This window comes from Schistocerca piceifrons, chromosome 5, assembly GCF_021461385.2.
Source record: "Schistocerca piceifrons isolate TAMUIC-IGC-003096 chromosome 5, iqSchPice1.1, whole genome shotgun sequence".
NCBI lineage: Eukaryota > Metazoa > Arthropoda > Insecta > Orthoptera > Acrididae > Schistocerca > Schistocerca piceifrons.
This window is the reverse complement of record NC_060142.1, coordinates 569,599,390-569,616,162: the sequence shown is the minus strand read 5'-3', so window position 1 is coordinate 569,616,162 and position 16,773 is coordinate 569,599,390.

Below are 16,773 nucleotides of genomic sequence, written 5' to 3'. Positions count from 1 at the left end.
CGTCCCGGAGTGGGCGTCGGCTAAGATCAGTCTGCTGTCTTCTGGCGTGGGCGCCATCAAATATCAGCCACCTTTCTCGACAATATCGCACCACATGTCCCGGTCGCCACAGTGGAAACGTACTGGTTTGTTATCCTGGGTCCTCCAGACGTCAGTCTTCCTTGGTCCCCAAACAGGTTCCTCATGTGGCATTGTAGGAACGTAACTCCACCTGGGTCTCGACTTTTTCACCGTCTTAAAGGGAAATGAAGGATGAGAGATGGGGTTGAATGTCTGTGCCACTTCCTCTCTTATGACCTCTTGAAGCGTCTTGGTTTTTTGCTCGCCGTGAAATCAAAGTGCCTTCTGAACTTCCTCTCTCAAAAAATGGTTCAAATGGCTCTGAGCACTATGGGACTTAACTTCTAAGGTCATCAGTCCCCTAGAACTTAGAACTACTTAAACCTAACTAACCTAAGGACATCGCACACATCCATGCCCGAGGCAGGATGCGAACCTGCGACCGTAGCGGCCGCGTTCCTCTCTCACTATCTGACGAAGGACACTTGTGAAATCAGTTGCTTCCTGCATCACAGACATCGATACGACGTTTGGAAGCCGTTCAAACTTCTTGCGCATAATTCTTTTTTGATGCACTGTCTCGATACACTGGCACCATTTTATTAAGTTGTCTGTTGTCGAAACATCCTTGAGGAGTAGGACTTGGTACATTTCCTCAGCAACACCCTTCATGAGACGTGTAACCTTATCTTCTCCCTTCATTCTAGGATTCACAATTTTACACAGCTCCAAGACATCTTGAATGTAGGATGCTGTAGTTTCTCCTGAACGCTGTGCCCTGCACTTTAATTTATCTTCAGCCTTGCCTTCTGACTCTTTGTGTCGCCGAAATACTTGCGCAGTTCCGCTTGGAATACTTCCCAGTTTGTGAACTTCTCCTCGTTGTTCTCATACCATTGCTTGGCAGTGCCCTCCAAGTAGAAAAATACGTTAGCCAAACACACGGTGTCATCCCATTTGTTAAATTTGGCTATGCGCTCATATACCTTCAGCCCCTTGTTTGGATCTTGGCCATCGTCACAAGAGAACCCGGAAGGATGTCTCATGTGGTGGCACATAGTTGCTATCATCGTAACGTCCTCTACTTCTTCTGTCTCCGATAGATTGCGATTTGTTGAATATGGCTCGAACTCGGGTTTCTCGCCACGTAAATGGCGGCTCTGTCGTGGCCTGATGGAAGCCACTGTGCCGTCGATAATGTGCGCTATCACAAGTTCCAATACCCAGCGCCTTCACCAGAATAATGTCACGTAGAAGAAGGTGTAACTAGGTGGATGACAAACACTAGCTTCGTGTAACGAAGGTTTGTTCAGCACTTGCACATACAATAGCGCGGAGCGAACTGCCTCCGGCCAGGACACATACAGTATATATACAACTACAGAACATTCCAGTACAATGATACTTGACGTTTGTGGATACTTCTAGAATGTACTTGAACCGAATATAGAAATTAAAATTGTGCAGTCCAGGTGAGTTTTGAAGTCATGAGCCCCATGCAACAGTTTAGTATCACAGCCACTACACCAAGGAGCTACTTAACGTCTACTGCGACTATATTATAATTAATTTTTAAAATAATTTACATTAAAATTTGTGTACTGTATTTGTCGTTCTTGTGACCTTCAGTCCGAAGACTCATTTGATGCAGCTCTCCAAGTTACTCTATCCTGTAGAAACCCCTTCATCTCCGAATAGCTACTGCAACTTACATCTTTCTGAATCTGCTACTGCATTCATCTCTTTTGTCTTCCTTTATGATTTTTGCACCCCATCCCCCCGCCCCTCCTACCACACATCCCTAAAAGTCTAAGTTGGTGATCCCTTCATGTTTCAGAATGTTTCCCACCAACCAATCCCTTCTTCTACTCAGGCTGCTTCCACAAATTTCATTTCTCCGCAATTATATTCAGAGCCTCCTCATTAGTTACGTGTTCTACACATCTACCCTTCGGCATTCTTCTGTAACATCACATTTCAAAGGCTTCTACTTTCTTCTTGTCCAAACTGTTTATTGTCCATGTTTCACTTCCATACATGGCTACATTCCAAACATATACCGTCAGCAGAGACTTCCTAACACTTAAATCTATATTCGATGTTAACACATTTCTCTTCTTCAGAAACGATATTCTTGCCATTGTCAGTCTTGATTTTACGTCCTCTCTATTTCGTCCAACATCAGCTGTTTTGCTGCTCAAATAACAAAACTCATATAATACTTTAATTTTCTCTTTTCCTAACCTAATTCCCTCAGTATCACCTGATATAATTCTGCTATATTCCATTATCTTTGTTTTGCTTTTGTTGATGTTCATCTTATATCCTCCTTTCAAGACACTGTCCATTCCGCTCAACTGCTCTACCTTGTCCTTTGCCGTCTCTGACAGAATTACAATGTTATCGAAAAACCTAACTTTTTTTTTTCTTCTCCCTGAACTGTAATTTTTGTTTCGTTTCCTTTACTGCTTGCTCATTGTACAGACTGAATAACATAGGGGATAGGCTACACACTGTTTCGATCCATTTCAACCACTGCTTCCCTTCTTGCCCCTCGAATCTTATAACTGCCGTCTGGCTTCTGTACAGTTGAAAATTGCCTTTTGCTTTCTGTATTTTAGCCTTTCCACCTTCAAATTTTCAAAGAAATTACTCCAGTTAGAATTGTCAAACACTGTCTCTATGTCTACAAAGGCTATAAAAGCAGGTTTTCCTTTCCTTAATCTATCTTGTAACAGAAGACGTATGGTCAGTATCGCCTCGTCTGTTCTTATATTTCTCCAGAATCCAAATTTTTCCCGATGTTGGTTTCTACCAGATTTTCCATTCGTCTGTATTTATACTTTCAAAAACACTTAAATAAAATAATGAATGGGTCCACAATACTGAACCTTAAACATGCTAATGATGTAAGTAAACTAAGTTTATCTTTAATCTGTCAACATAATTTGGTCATCTTCTTACCTAATATAAGATAGCTACATATAAGTAACCCCGCCACGCTGGAATAAGCTGTTATCACAGATCACCTCAAAATACCGTTTATTAAATGAAATAGAATTAAAAAGTATAGCCTACAGTTAAATAACCAACTTTTACCAAAGGATAGAGTGCAATCTTTCTTCGAAATTGTGGTCGTTAGGAATGAGAAGCTTCCTCAGCGCACAACAATGAGTTGTTTGTTCAAAGAACGACCAACCCCCCTATGTGGTTTAGGAAAATCATGGGGAACCTAAATCGGTGAAATGGACGTAAATTTCAACACTGTTTTAAACTGATACAGGAGTCCATTGTCTTAACTATTGTTCTTTCTCGATCGGTTTCTGCGAGGGAGTGGAGGTTCTCGCTCCGCTTTGTTGCACGAGAATAGGTAGTCATATCATTTCGTTGTTATTTCTGCTCTATAAATAAGAGGACGTACCGCGATATACTGCTACTGAACTCAGTGTGACCAGATACGTGTAGGACATTTAATTCATCAGCTTTTCAGGTCTCGTTTGAGTATATCAGACAACAGACCAATAATAATTGATAATAATAATAATATATGATCAGAGTATACATTTCTAATGGTGCTTAATATAAACTTTGGGCGTCTGACAATGGCTTTTTGCGTAAGGTCCGTTCATTGTAAGTTTGACCGTGACTCTTCTGAAAATATTTCTTTACCGGACTTTGTAGTTGAATAATTCCAAAGCATTGGCTCGTGCTGGACCATTCATACGATTTGTAACACGGAACCTTTAGCCATGCCACGACGCCGTTTAATTAGAACAATAGCTTTCAACATAAATTAAACACAAGATTACATAATATCACTGTGTCCACAAGATACTACACTATATTAAATTACATAGGCACTTACATAAATTGTGTTGCTCTGTGTAACTATGAGTACGCCTAGTAATAATGGCGGTGTGCCAAATAATTATCTGCAAAGATGGAAGATATGCATCCGATCTGGACCGCTACAAGAACAAAAAAGGTGCCGTCTTCTCGGCAAGACAACTGAACTGCGTAATTATTCTAAAGTTTCAGTGGTTTCACGCCACAATCGATACAACTGCTTATACTAATTAATATCTTAAGTAATTCTTTATTCGTACTCTCTACTAGTATAAATGTTTTTACAATATGTCACCGCCCATCCTGCAAATGACCCTTTAAAGACACATTTTGATAAATTGAATTAACTTACACTTCGTAAAACATTTGGACGTATGCCGCGATGGTTTCTTTACAAACAGCAATGCCGATTTTTTTTATCTCGTCCTTTTCTATCTGAGCAAGCACGGTCTCTCAAGATCTCGGCGTCGAACGGTCGTTAAGAAGTAACCTTCTTTCCTTCCACCTTCGGCTCACACGAGAGAAATGACGTGCACTTACTCTATCTCATGTGTCAGATGTCTGGTGAAAAATAGCTGCTATCTCGCGAAATTTCAAGAAGCGGTAACCTGAGCAGAATCTATGAATACAAGTAAGTACATCAATCAGTTGTGATATAATTCCATTCAACTCGCCCCCCTTTATATAAATCCGAGATCGATTGTGACCAATTGATCTTGTCCAAATTGAATGCTTCAGATGAAAACTGCTTTGATAGTTATAACTCATAAATTCTATGTAATCTCTTCTCACATAACATAGGAGACACATTCGGCCACCACACATAACTGCTTGAAATTATTCGTTCCTTTCCATATCTAGTTTTTTACTTATATCTACTTTATCTGTTTCCTTTGTGTGGTTCAAGTATTCGTATTTGGTTTTTTTCATAAATTATGCCCCACTTTAATAATATCTGTTGGAAGTCAGATCCACGTCTTATTCATGGTAATATTGTAGGTTTTATGGGCCAACAGCTAATCACCTAAAGCTTGATATGAGAATACTGCCCATCTTAATTTTGACACATTTTTAGAAAAGTCTTACGGAGAAATCTATGAATTTCATTCGAAGCAAGAGGCCAAAATAACTCGAGTCTCATAATCAATTTTACGTAATGCTATAATTCCTATTAATTTTAATTGAAACTTAGGTAAAGATACATCAGTAACTTTTATAATACACTGCCTACACAGAAATCCAATTTCAATTTTGCTCTCCTCTGTGCAAACGGTATCATTTGAAATACATCAAAATAACAATGAGATTGATGTTTATTGTGACATTTTTCCAGTGAGTGTTGTCTTTGAAGGTTTTATACATTTCTAATCCCATTGAACGCAGTTCAATCAGTACGTTATAAACACGAATTACATACAAATAGTGAGAGCATTCCAGCGCCATTTGGATGTCGTAAGGTATCTGTGTAACTCGTAAATAGTATAGCTCAAAATTGTCCTAGACTTAATTCTAATCTCAAGACACGCCGCAATTCTGATGTAAAGCTTCTCTGAACTGTGGGAGTGACATCATTAACCACTAGAATAAAAGCACTTGGCACTTGGGCAGTCACAGTCACAGTCTTGACACAACATCCACATGAGTACTGGGACAACCTGCGTTCCAGTCCAAAGTACCATTATCCAAGATGGCGGCGATAACGTCATCCAAAATGGCGGCGATGACATCATCCAAGATGGCTGAAGTGACGTCAATCAAGATGGCGGATTTTGGCGGGAGGTTTGAATTTTGGCGGGAAAGTACCACGCCCCCCTCCCCCAGAAAAACGGTGCGAGGTTCAAATTCCAACACAATAATACACCACACAACTCTTACCTCTACTAAGCAAAGAATATAGTGGGAAAATAGTACTTCTCTTTATTATTTAACCAATTTCAAGCAGGTGTGTTCGCCACTGGGTCTGGACTCCAACTGGCTTAGTTCATATCGGTGCCACCAGAGAGCGCTCTCCTGACGACAGATCATGAAGCAAGCACCATTATTCAAGATGGCGGCACACAGTGTGTTCATCACGAGCTCCAGAGCCCAAATGACTTAGTTCATATTGTGCTCACCAGAGGGCGCTACCGTGGCCTCGGGTGATGACACAAGATCGTCTGCTCTCTCTCTCTCTCGTTTGTTATAACCGGACACGCGTCACGTCAGTGGTCCGCAAGCGAGCGGCCGCTGACGTCACAGCCTAGACCTTTACACTCACACCGGACATAGTCTACTGTAAATATGCTAACGAATTTAATTGAACACATGTGACTGCAACATTGCGCATCTAATCTATCAATTACCTAAGTACTTAATTACAATTCAGTTTTAATCATGTTCAATAAGTGAATTTACAATTTCAATATTCAATGATCAAATGGGAAGTTCCACATTTTCCCACCATGAGTGCATTGTTCATTGATGACCTAGCACTCCCCCACCCCTAGAATGTTGCATTCCTATTGGCTACTGCATTAGCCACATTATTCGACTTCATAGAAGCTAAGACTTAGAATCAATTATTGCGAATGTCACACCCACCTGGACTTGAAATCAAATAGTTAAAGTCTCCACCAAGATCCGCAACCGACCGCCACATCCCCCTACCAGCCCTTGTTGCTGGGCTAACGTGCACTAACGTCTACTGACGTGCGTAGTGCATGACATAATCCAAGATGGTGGGGCGAAATGGCGGGGAAACGACTCTCTCTATTATGGACATAAGTTTTTATTTTGCGATCAATGTCTCCACCATGAGATCTAGATTCCAACTGACCTAGTGCACATCACTGCCACCACAGGATACTGTCATCCCTCCTGTAACCTAATCCCAGATCGTGGTCTGTAGGAGGAAAATGGCGCGAAAATGACTCAGACTCCGCTGGGCTGCTGGGGAGGGTAAGGAAGGAGTGCACTCTATTTAGTTTAGAACATTTTATTTAGGGATCGAATATATTTATCACACTGATGCAAAATACTCGCCATCTTATACTTGGGGTCACAATACACAGTTTGCAGACACGCAAACAACTCCTAATTTACGCAAATAATTTAAATACAGACATTTAGACTCCACCTAAATAATTCAGCATAGTTGTGTCTAGACACGCTGTGTATTCATAAACTGTCCTAATAACTCATAGCACAGCCCACAGGCCTGCTCGCAAAATAATTCAATCAATATGGGCAAGCACCCTCCGCCAACCCCTGTCCAGTAGAGCGCACAGGCAACCCCAATGACGTGGCGCGGTCCTCAGCTGTCAAACCATGCACAGATCCCCACCCGGGTCCCGCAAGCATGAGGCGGCGACATCTCACTCATACTTCATTTCTGAGAAATTCCTATCCAAATATGTGTTCACCTAGCCACACGTGCTGACGCGAATGGGCGGGAGCACACCCGCGAGCTGCTGCCGAACGCAGGTGAAAGTTGTATGTAGGCGCCATTGACGACGCAGTCAGACAGGGGTAAAGACTTATTTACAGAGCGGGCACTCCAAGCAGGGCCACGCAAGTGAAGGGTTCCTTGTTACTCACACTCTAACTGTGGTGGGCAGCAAATTCTGGCAGGTTGCTAGGGGCGAAACAGTGATTGCGTACATGAGTGCAATATGAGGAATCAGTCGAAAGGGAACACAGAGTCGTCAGCTATTTGGTCAGTGTGAGAGACGAGTCTAAATATATAGTTCCTGAATGAATTTCAGGCTGTAGTTTGGTGACCTACGCTAACGCCGTAGAATGTTACAGTTTGCTTATGTTGTAAATGTCTTTATTTAAAATGATCCAGTGTTATGCGATATGCAGTAAGAATATCATTTGCACCCTGCATGGTCTAGTTTCCTGCAAGAGGTGGTGGATAAGAACTTCTTAATGTCAGTTTAGAATCTGGCCCAGGTCTCAAAGTCGTGGCAGAAAAAAGGAAATGTTTGACGCTGTACAAAGGCGTGTTAGAAAAGAGTGTTTGAACCAGGACCAGAGGAAAAGTCTCTTGCGACTTAGTATAGTCTGTTGGATACGATTATTCGCCTAGAGTATAGGTGACCAGAGTTTAAAGTGGCGTCTGCAGTGCCTTTATATTTAATAGGTGGCAGTAGCAGTAGTAGTTTGTGGTGATGGACGGTTAGGAATGCGTGGATGGCTGCACACTGCGGTATTCTGGGGGAGCTTTGTGAAATCTCTTTCTCCACGCTGGAGCGCCACCGCAGCTTTGCGTCATTGCACCTGCATCGGTGCCTAGATGGCTTATATATGGGATGAAGTTAGTAGAAGTTCTACAGTTCGTAATTTTTCTGTGTTGTGGGTAGAGAATAATGATGATAACATGTTGGGCCGATTGATTTGAATGGACGCGGATCTGTGGTACTTGTATATAGTTTGGGGACGTACAACATTGCACGCATTTCAGCGAAATGGTCAAAACACTGTCCTGTTGCAGTAACTCAGATCGTTCTGTTTCTACACTGGTTGCGGAAGGTGGTGGGTATATCTTTCACGGACATCTGCTCATTTCAGACTTAAATTGGAATGATCACATGTGGAAAGCTTGCAATTTTACTGTAGCAGCTAGGTTCGGGAAAGGTGACTCGTTTCGAGATATGGGAGTGACAGAAATATTATTCACTTGTGGGTGTGATCAGATGCAGGTATGTGCTTGAATGGAGATACCTGATTCCAAATGATTGACATAATTTCTAGCGGATATCGTAAAACTAGAGATCTGAGAAGGTAGTGTACATTTTTCTTCTTACGACCTCAATCGGCACATCATCTACTGCTGTTTGTGTTCCTTCTCAATCAGCCATCGCCTATAACTCAGTGGATATATGGCAGAACGTCTGATATGGTATCGAGAAAGAATGCGCTAGAAATACTATAGAATTGCCTAGTTGGGGTGTTGTGAGGGTTTCGCCTATACAGCTTACATACGACGTTCCTTAGCAGAAACGCTTTCAAACTGGGGTAATTTTATCACTAGGTTGCATCGTGGGCTAGTAATACGCATTCCTACGATCACCGTCACGGTATTTGTCCAGAAAAAAACACATCATAAGAGGTAATGTCGTACCTCCATTCGTAAAGCGGGTATAGATTTTAACAGGGATACTTGTGTGCATCTTTAGAACCAAGACCGCTTGTGACAGTAAAATACTGTAGTTGCTGCGATCGGGTTTTTCTTTAACATCTCACCGATTACGTCTCTCTTTCTAGGACTCTCAAGAAAAACGTCACCGACATGCACAAAGATCGTTGATTTTCGGTCTGTATTATTTCGTATTGCAATCATATATTGATGAAGTATTATATTTAGTAGTAGTAGTAGGGAATGGGTGATATGTTCGCATTTGAACATCAGGTTTATAAAGTATGTGTTTGTAGAAAGGAAATTACCATGTCCACTCGTAAAGATGGTATGGATTGGACTTGGAGTACTGTGATACCAAAGGGAAGAGTATGTCCAGTCGTAAGTAAGGTACAGATTTTTCTATTTCCAGAGTCACTGCCCACAGCAGGGTGTATTTCCGATACTTCGCTCATTGTCGAACTCCGTTCAATTGAGAGCGCGATCGTAACATTTAATTGTAAGTATCATGATAAAACGTATATGTGACTGGTTTTCTGGAATAAATCCGTATATGCATGGGTTGTGGTGGGAATGATTCACGTTCCCCGTTAATGACAGCAGCTGTCCGAATGCTGCGGCCTGTTGGAGTATAGGAGTGTAGCAATGTATATGAGTTAACTTTGACGTCTATAGACGATCGAATACAGAACTAATACTTAGTATGTGTTGGGCAGCTTTCGTGATCAAGTGGAAATTTGAGAAGATTGTGTATGGAAGTGCGTTTGCGCTGGACTGTTATTCTCTACCATGTAAATTGTTCAGTTGACTGCTTCTGCACATTTCGGGCCTTTATTCAGTTGAGAGAAGATCGATTGTGGTGTGCTCATGTGGCATGTGGAAGAAACGTTTAGCTGTTCGCTGGACATGGGAAAGATCTTAGTTGGCATATAAATTATAGAGATGGTTTGGAATATGTTAAATTAGAGAGATCGGTATTCGCAGGTGGAGATATCATTTTCCACCTGTTTGTTTCTAGTTACTCAATGGTCCAGAGGACGCTCCACATAGCTAAAGTTTTGGGCTTGTAGAGAAATAATTTCGAGTCTATATCTTGGGAATTATGTTGCGTGGGCGATCGGGAGGCTACTGCTGTATGCTTGATATCGAGAAGTACCGCTATAATCAGATAATATTATGACTGACGATGTGGAAATACTTGTGTTCATGTAATACCAGAGTCTGGAGATGGGTATAGAAAGGCAAGCAAGCAGACAGGTCTGGACTAGAAACAGTAGCGCGTTTGTATCGATGGGGAAAGGAACCTGTCTTTGCACATCAGTTCTGAGAGTGACTTCGATTCAGTGAGGGCTTTCTAATGTAAAATGGGTGATTTTGTATGGTGTAGGATATGAATTACCTGTTTACTACACCAATAGGGTACGCATTGATATATTTCCGAGTAGTAGATCGGTTTCACACACTAATATTCATGCTCCTGGCTCCAGTGGGAGGAGAGTGTAAATGAGTAGGTGTGTTTACGTGTTTGACGATAAGTATGGCACTTTGCGAGGTTTAGCTGTCGGTGTAATACGGCAATGAGTGTAAAATAGTTTATTGCAGCTGAATGTCACGTCTGTAAAAAGAAAGAAAAGGTGGACGATGCTTCCCTAGGACTGAGGAGCATAGTGAGGTAAAGTGGGTGTGCGTGTAGGCATACGGTAATTTTTTCGGGTGCTGTACAGATATAAAAGATAACTGCACTCTTTGTGTAAGATGTGCACATGTTGGATTGTAAAGTTAATGTGGATTATGCTGTGTAAAATGTGTATATATTGGATTGTAAAGTTAGTGTTGTTTATGTTGTGGCATGACTAGAGAGGATGACTGTGTGTGCTATCATGAGGGACGTATAGATTGAGCACACAGATGACAGAGTAGGTTCCTTATGTTGAGAATTATGTGCGCTATAGATTTGGTTCCAGAAGTAGAGCCGTCAAGAGGAGACATTAACTGTACAACGATGGGTGTCAGACTGTAGCAGCGATGGTAATATTTAATTGCAATTACACTGGTAGATATGTTCCTGGCTTCCAATATTGTTGTGAGTATGGTATGTATTTGATGATCTATAGACAAGATTAATGATTTTATTGTAATGCACCTTAATGATCTGTGCAAAATAATTTTACCGCTGAAAGTCCCAGAAAGAAGAGGTGGATGGCCCTTGGATACCGGCAACATCAGTAATTCGGCGAGTAAATTCGGTAAGAGCAAATGATAATGTTGGATTCATTCACATACTTTGTGCTGGGGTATGGGAGCCTCTACATAGCTGTCCGAACATTTGCATATGTCGAGAACATGATGGGTATCACGTCATGGAGTCGGAATCACATTAGGTACGCAAGGAAGACAGCATTGGACGTTGTTGTGAGTTATTTTCGTTAAGAGATTCTGTTAGGGCAAGAATTTCCGTGCATACAGGCTGAGAGAAGACGAAAACTACTAGAAAAGCTCACATTAAGTACACTACTGGTCATTAAAATTGCTACGCCACGAGTATGACGTGCTACAGACGCGAAATTTAACCGACGGGAAAAAGAAGCTGTGATACGCAAATGATTAGCGTTTCAGAGCATTCACACAAGGTTGGCTCTGGTGGCGACACCTACAACGTGCTGACATGAGGAAAGTTTCCAACCGATTTCTCATACACAAACAGCACATGACCGGCGATGCCTGATGAAACGTTGTTGTGATGCCTCGTGTAAGGAGGAGAAATGCCTACCATCACGTTTCCAACTTTGATAAAGGTCGGATTGCAGCCTATCGCGATTGCGGTTTACCGTATCGCGACATTGCTGCTCGCGTTGGTCGAGATCCAATGACTGTTAGCAGAATATGGAATTGGTGGGTTCAGGAGGGTAATACGGAACGCCGTGCTCGATCCCAACAGCCTCCTACCACTAGCAGTCGAGATGACAGGCATCTTATCCGCATGGCAGTAACGGATCGTGCAGCCACGTTTCGATCCCTAAGTCAACAGATGGGGACGTATGCAAGACAACAACCATCTGCACGAACAGTTCGACGACGTTTGCAACAGCACGGACTATCAGCTCGGCGACCATGGCTGCAGTTACCATTGATGCTGCACCACAGACTGGAGCGCCTGTGATGGTGTACTCAAGGACGAACCTGGGTGCATGAATGTCAAAACGTCCTTTTTTTCGGATGAATTCAGGTTCTGTTTACAGTATCATGATGGTGGCATCCGAGTTTGGCGACATCGCGGTGAACGCACGTTGCAAACGTGTATTCGTCATCGCCATACTGGCGTATCACCCGGCGTGATGGTATGGAGTGCCATTGGTTAATGTGTCGGTCACCTCTTGTTCGCATTGACGGCACTTTGAACAGTGGACGTTACATTTCAGATGTGTTACGACCCGTGGTTCTACCCTTCATTCGATCCCTTCGAAACCCTACATTTCAGCAGGATAATGCACGACCGCATGTTGCAGGTCCTGTACGGGCCTTTCTGGATACAGAAAATGTTCGACTGCTCCCCTGGCCAGCACATTCTCTAGATCTCTCATCAACTGAAAACGTCTGGTCAATGGTGGACGAGAAACTGGCTCGTCACAATACGCCAGTCAGTACTCTTGATGAACTGTGGTATCGTGTTGAAGCTACATGGCCAGCTGTACCTGTACACGCCATCCTAGCTCTGTTTGACTCAATGCCCAGGCCTATCAAGGCCGTTATTACGGCCAGAGGTGGTTCGTCTGGGTACTGATTTCTCAGGATCTATGCACCCAAATTGCGTGAAAATGTAATCACATGTCAGTTCTAGTATAATATATTTGACCAATGAATACCCGTTTATCATCTGCATTTCTTCTTGGAGTAGCAATTTTAATGGCCAGTAGTGTATTTCTGGGGGACTAAGGAATTTACTAGAGTTCGACTTGGTTCTTATTTTAGATAGCAATGTGGCTTGAGTATAATATTGAGAACATTGCTAGATGTGCTTGCGATGCTAAGTAGCTACGCGTGGTCAAGCATCAGTCAAACGTCAAGTACGGTCTGTTAGAAGGGTTAAGGAGAGAGCAGCTTCTGCTATTCTCGAATGTATTTCTGCAGCGTCTTCTCCGGACTGCAGTTGGAGTGATGGCAGCGACGAACCCCCCACTCGCGCAGCCCTGCTGGGAGTGCCCGCTCTCTAAATAAGCCTTCACCCCTGTCTGATCATGTCATCAACAGCGCCTACATACAACTTTTGGCCTGCGTTCGGCGGCAGATCGCGGCTGCGCTCTCGCCAATTCACGTCAGCACGTGTGTCTAGGTGAACACATATTTGGATAGGAATTTCTAAGAAATGAAGTATGAATGAGATGTCGCCGCCTCACGCTTTCGGGACCCAGGCGGGGACCTGTGCATGTTTTGACAGCTGAGGACCGTGCCACATCATGGCATTGACTGTGCGCTCTACTGGACAGGGGTTGGCGGAGAGTGCTTGCGCACATTGATTGAATTATTTTGCGAGCAGGCCTGTAGGCGGTGCTATGAGTTATTTGGACAGTTTCCGAATACTCCGAGTGTCTAGACGTAACTGTGCTGAATAATTTAGGTGTAGTCTAAATGTCTGTACTTAAATTATTTGCGTAAATTAGGAGTTGTTTGCGTGTCTGCAGACTGTGTATTGTGACCCCAAGCATAAGATGGCGAGTGTTTTGCATGAGTGTGATAAATACATTCGATCCCTAAGTAAAATGTTCTAAACTAAATAGAGTGCACTCCTTCCTTACTCTCCCCAGCAACCCAGCGGAGTCTGAGTCATTTTCGCGCCATTTTCCTCCCACACACCACGATCTGGGATTAGGTCACAGGAGGGATGACAGTACCCTGTGGTGGCAGTAATGTGTACTAGGTCAGTTGGAGTCTAGATCTCGTGGTGGAGACATTGATCGCAAAATAAAAACTTATGTCCATAACAGAGAGAGTAATTTTCCCGCCATTTCACCCCACCATCTTGGATTACGTCATGCATTATGCATGTTAGTATAGTTTAGTGCACGTTAGCCCAACAACATGGGCTGGTAGGGGGATGTGGCGGTCGGTTGAGGATCGTGGTGGAGACTTTAACTATGTGATTCCAAATCCAGGTGGGTATGGCATTTGCGAAAGTGATTCCAAGTCCTAGGTTGTATGAAGTCAGATAACGTGACTAATGCAGTAGCCAATAGGAGTGCAGCATTCTAGAGGTGGAGGGGGTTTGCTAGGACATGAATGAACAATTCGCTCATAGTGGGAAAATGTGGAACTTCTCATTTGATAATTGAATATTGAAATCGTAAATTCACTTATTGAATATGATTAAAATTGAAATGGAATTAAGTACATAGGTAACTGATAGGTTGGATGCGCGATGTTGCTGTGACATGTGTTCAGTTAAATTCGATAGCATATTTACAGTAGACTATGTCCGGTGTGAGTGTAAAGGTCTAGGCTGTGACGTCAGCGGCCGCTCGCTTGCGGACCACTGACGTGACGCGTGTCCGGTTATAACGAACGAGAGAGAGAGAGGGAATGAGAGAGAGCAGACGATCTTGTGTCATCACCCGAAGTCACGGTAACGCGCGTGTCCAGTTATAACGAACGAGAGAGAGAGAGAGAGAGAGAGAGCAGACGATCTTGTGTCATCACCCGAAGTCACGGTAACGCCCTCTGGTGAGCACAATATGAACTAAGTCAGTTGGGCTCTGGAGCTCGTGATGAACACACTGGATGCCACCATCTTGAATAACGTTGCTTGCGTCATGATCTGACGTCAGGAGAGAGCTCTCTGGTGGCACCGATATGAGCTAAGCCAGTTGGGGTCCAGACCCAGTGGCGAACACACCTGCTTGAAATTGGTTAAACAATAAAGAGAAGTACTTTTTCTCACTATTTTCTTTACTTAGTAGAGATAAGAGTGGTGTGGTGCATTATTGTGTTGGAATTTGAACTTCGCACCATTTTTCTGGGGGATGGGGGCGTGGTACTTTCCCGCCAAAATTCAAACCTCCCGCCAAAATCCGCCATCTTGATTGACGACACGGCCGCCATCTTTGGATGACGCCATCGCCTCCATCTTGGATAACGGTACTTTGGACTCAGACACAGGTTGTCCCAATACTGACGTGTGTAGGAAGGAGACGTTTTGCCAGCTATATATGTGCGTTTCAAGATGGGTCTCTACCGTTATTGCGTTGGGTGAAGATGGCAGCACTAACTCATTGTGGCAGCGAGATGTTTCAATGTATGGATCCCATGTTATTGCTTTCGTCTAGAACAATAATTAACAAATATTATTCGAAGGCCAGAACGTACTTTTCATTCTACAGCCCATTGTGCGCATATATGAAACTTCCTGGCGGGTTTTATCTGTGTGCTGGACTGAGACTTGAACATGACACCTTTGCCTTTTGTAGGCAAGAACTCTACTTACATAGCTACCCTAGCCGACTCAGGCAACCCGCTCCCAGCTTTACTTTCGCCAATACCTCATCTCCTACCTACCAAACGTCACAGAAGCCTTCCTGAAGAACTTGCAGAACTAGCACTCATTTCTTCTAGGAGTACTTGTCCTACAAGTTCCACAGGAGGGCTCGTGTTAAGTTTGAAAGGTAGGACATGTACCGCTGGAAGTAAAGCTTGAGCATGCGGGCTCAGTCGGGTATGCATAGCCTCGTTGGTAGAGCTTTCGCCCACGAAGGGCAAGATCCTGTGTTCAAGTCTTGATCCAACACACAGTTTTAATCTGCCATATAGTTCCATTAGCTCGAAGTTTTGTTCGTTATTTATAAAGATAACACATACTTCAATCAATTTATAATATCATGGACCTGCAGCCATTGACAACAAACCATAACGAAATAGGTAAATTTACTGGATTTGTGGATCTGGAGTCAACATTATAAGTGGGAGCTGGAATTAATGTCCTTTGAAATGAACTAAAGGTAAATATCACAATCGCTGTGAGATGTGGCAGTGGTACATCTCTCAGTGTCCATGCTCGCCACACTCCTTGTCCATAAGTGCGTAAATTTAAATTATGAAATAAGTAACTGGGCAAGTATAAGCAAATGTAACTGTAGAGAAACTTTTATTTGAATAATTTTGATGAAAACCGTAACGTGATCCAAGTTGACGATCATGAGATATTAATGTTTTAATCCAGCTGATTCATCTAAATTCATGAGGGCCAGAAGCGAGCAGGATCCGCCATTGTCGCAGAGTGAGGTGATGGTGGCCGCAAAAGCGAAAGTCACACAGACGTGGGCGAAAGCGTCTGGAAAATTTCGAAGGCCAGTGAATGGCTGCAAACAGTGTCCTAAGCAAAGTTACTGTATGGTCTGCAGCAGCGGATACTCCTTCTTTCTGCCCAGATTGAAGCGTTCAAATCCTATTGTAGTAAAAGGACAGAGGAAAAGTACGATAGGAAAAAGTTACGAATTGTAATAAGAAAGAGAAAAATTGTGGAAGATATCAGTCTGCAAGTGTATCACATGGACCTATCGATGGAAGGTATTTTAAGATAAAAAGCATTAACAGTTCTTAAAGGTGGTGGTGTGGCGCCATTGTCGCCCCATGACAGGCAGCAGTGTGGTGTCACTCCATTGTTCCATTGTTCATGGGAATGAGGCTGGAGGCTGAAGTGGTTGGGCGTGATGCTTGAAGCAGATTAGTCCTTGTGCATATTATATAATTAATGTATTTTC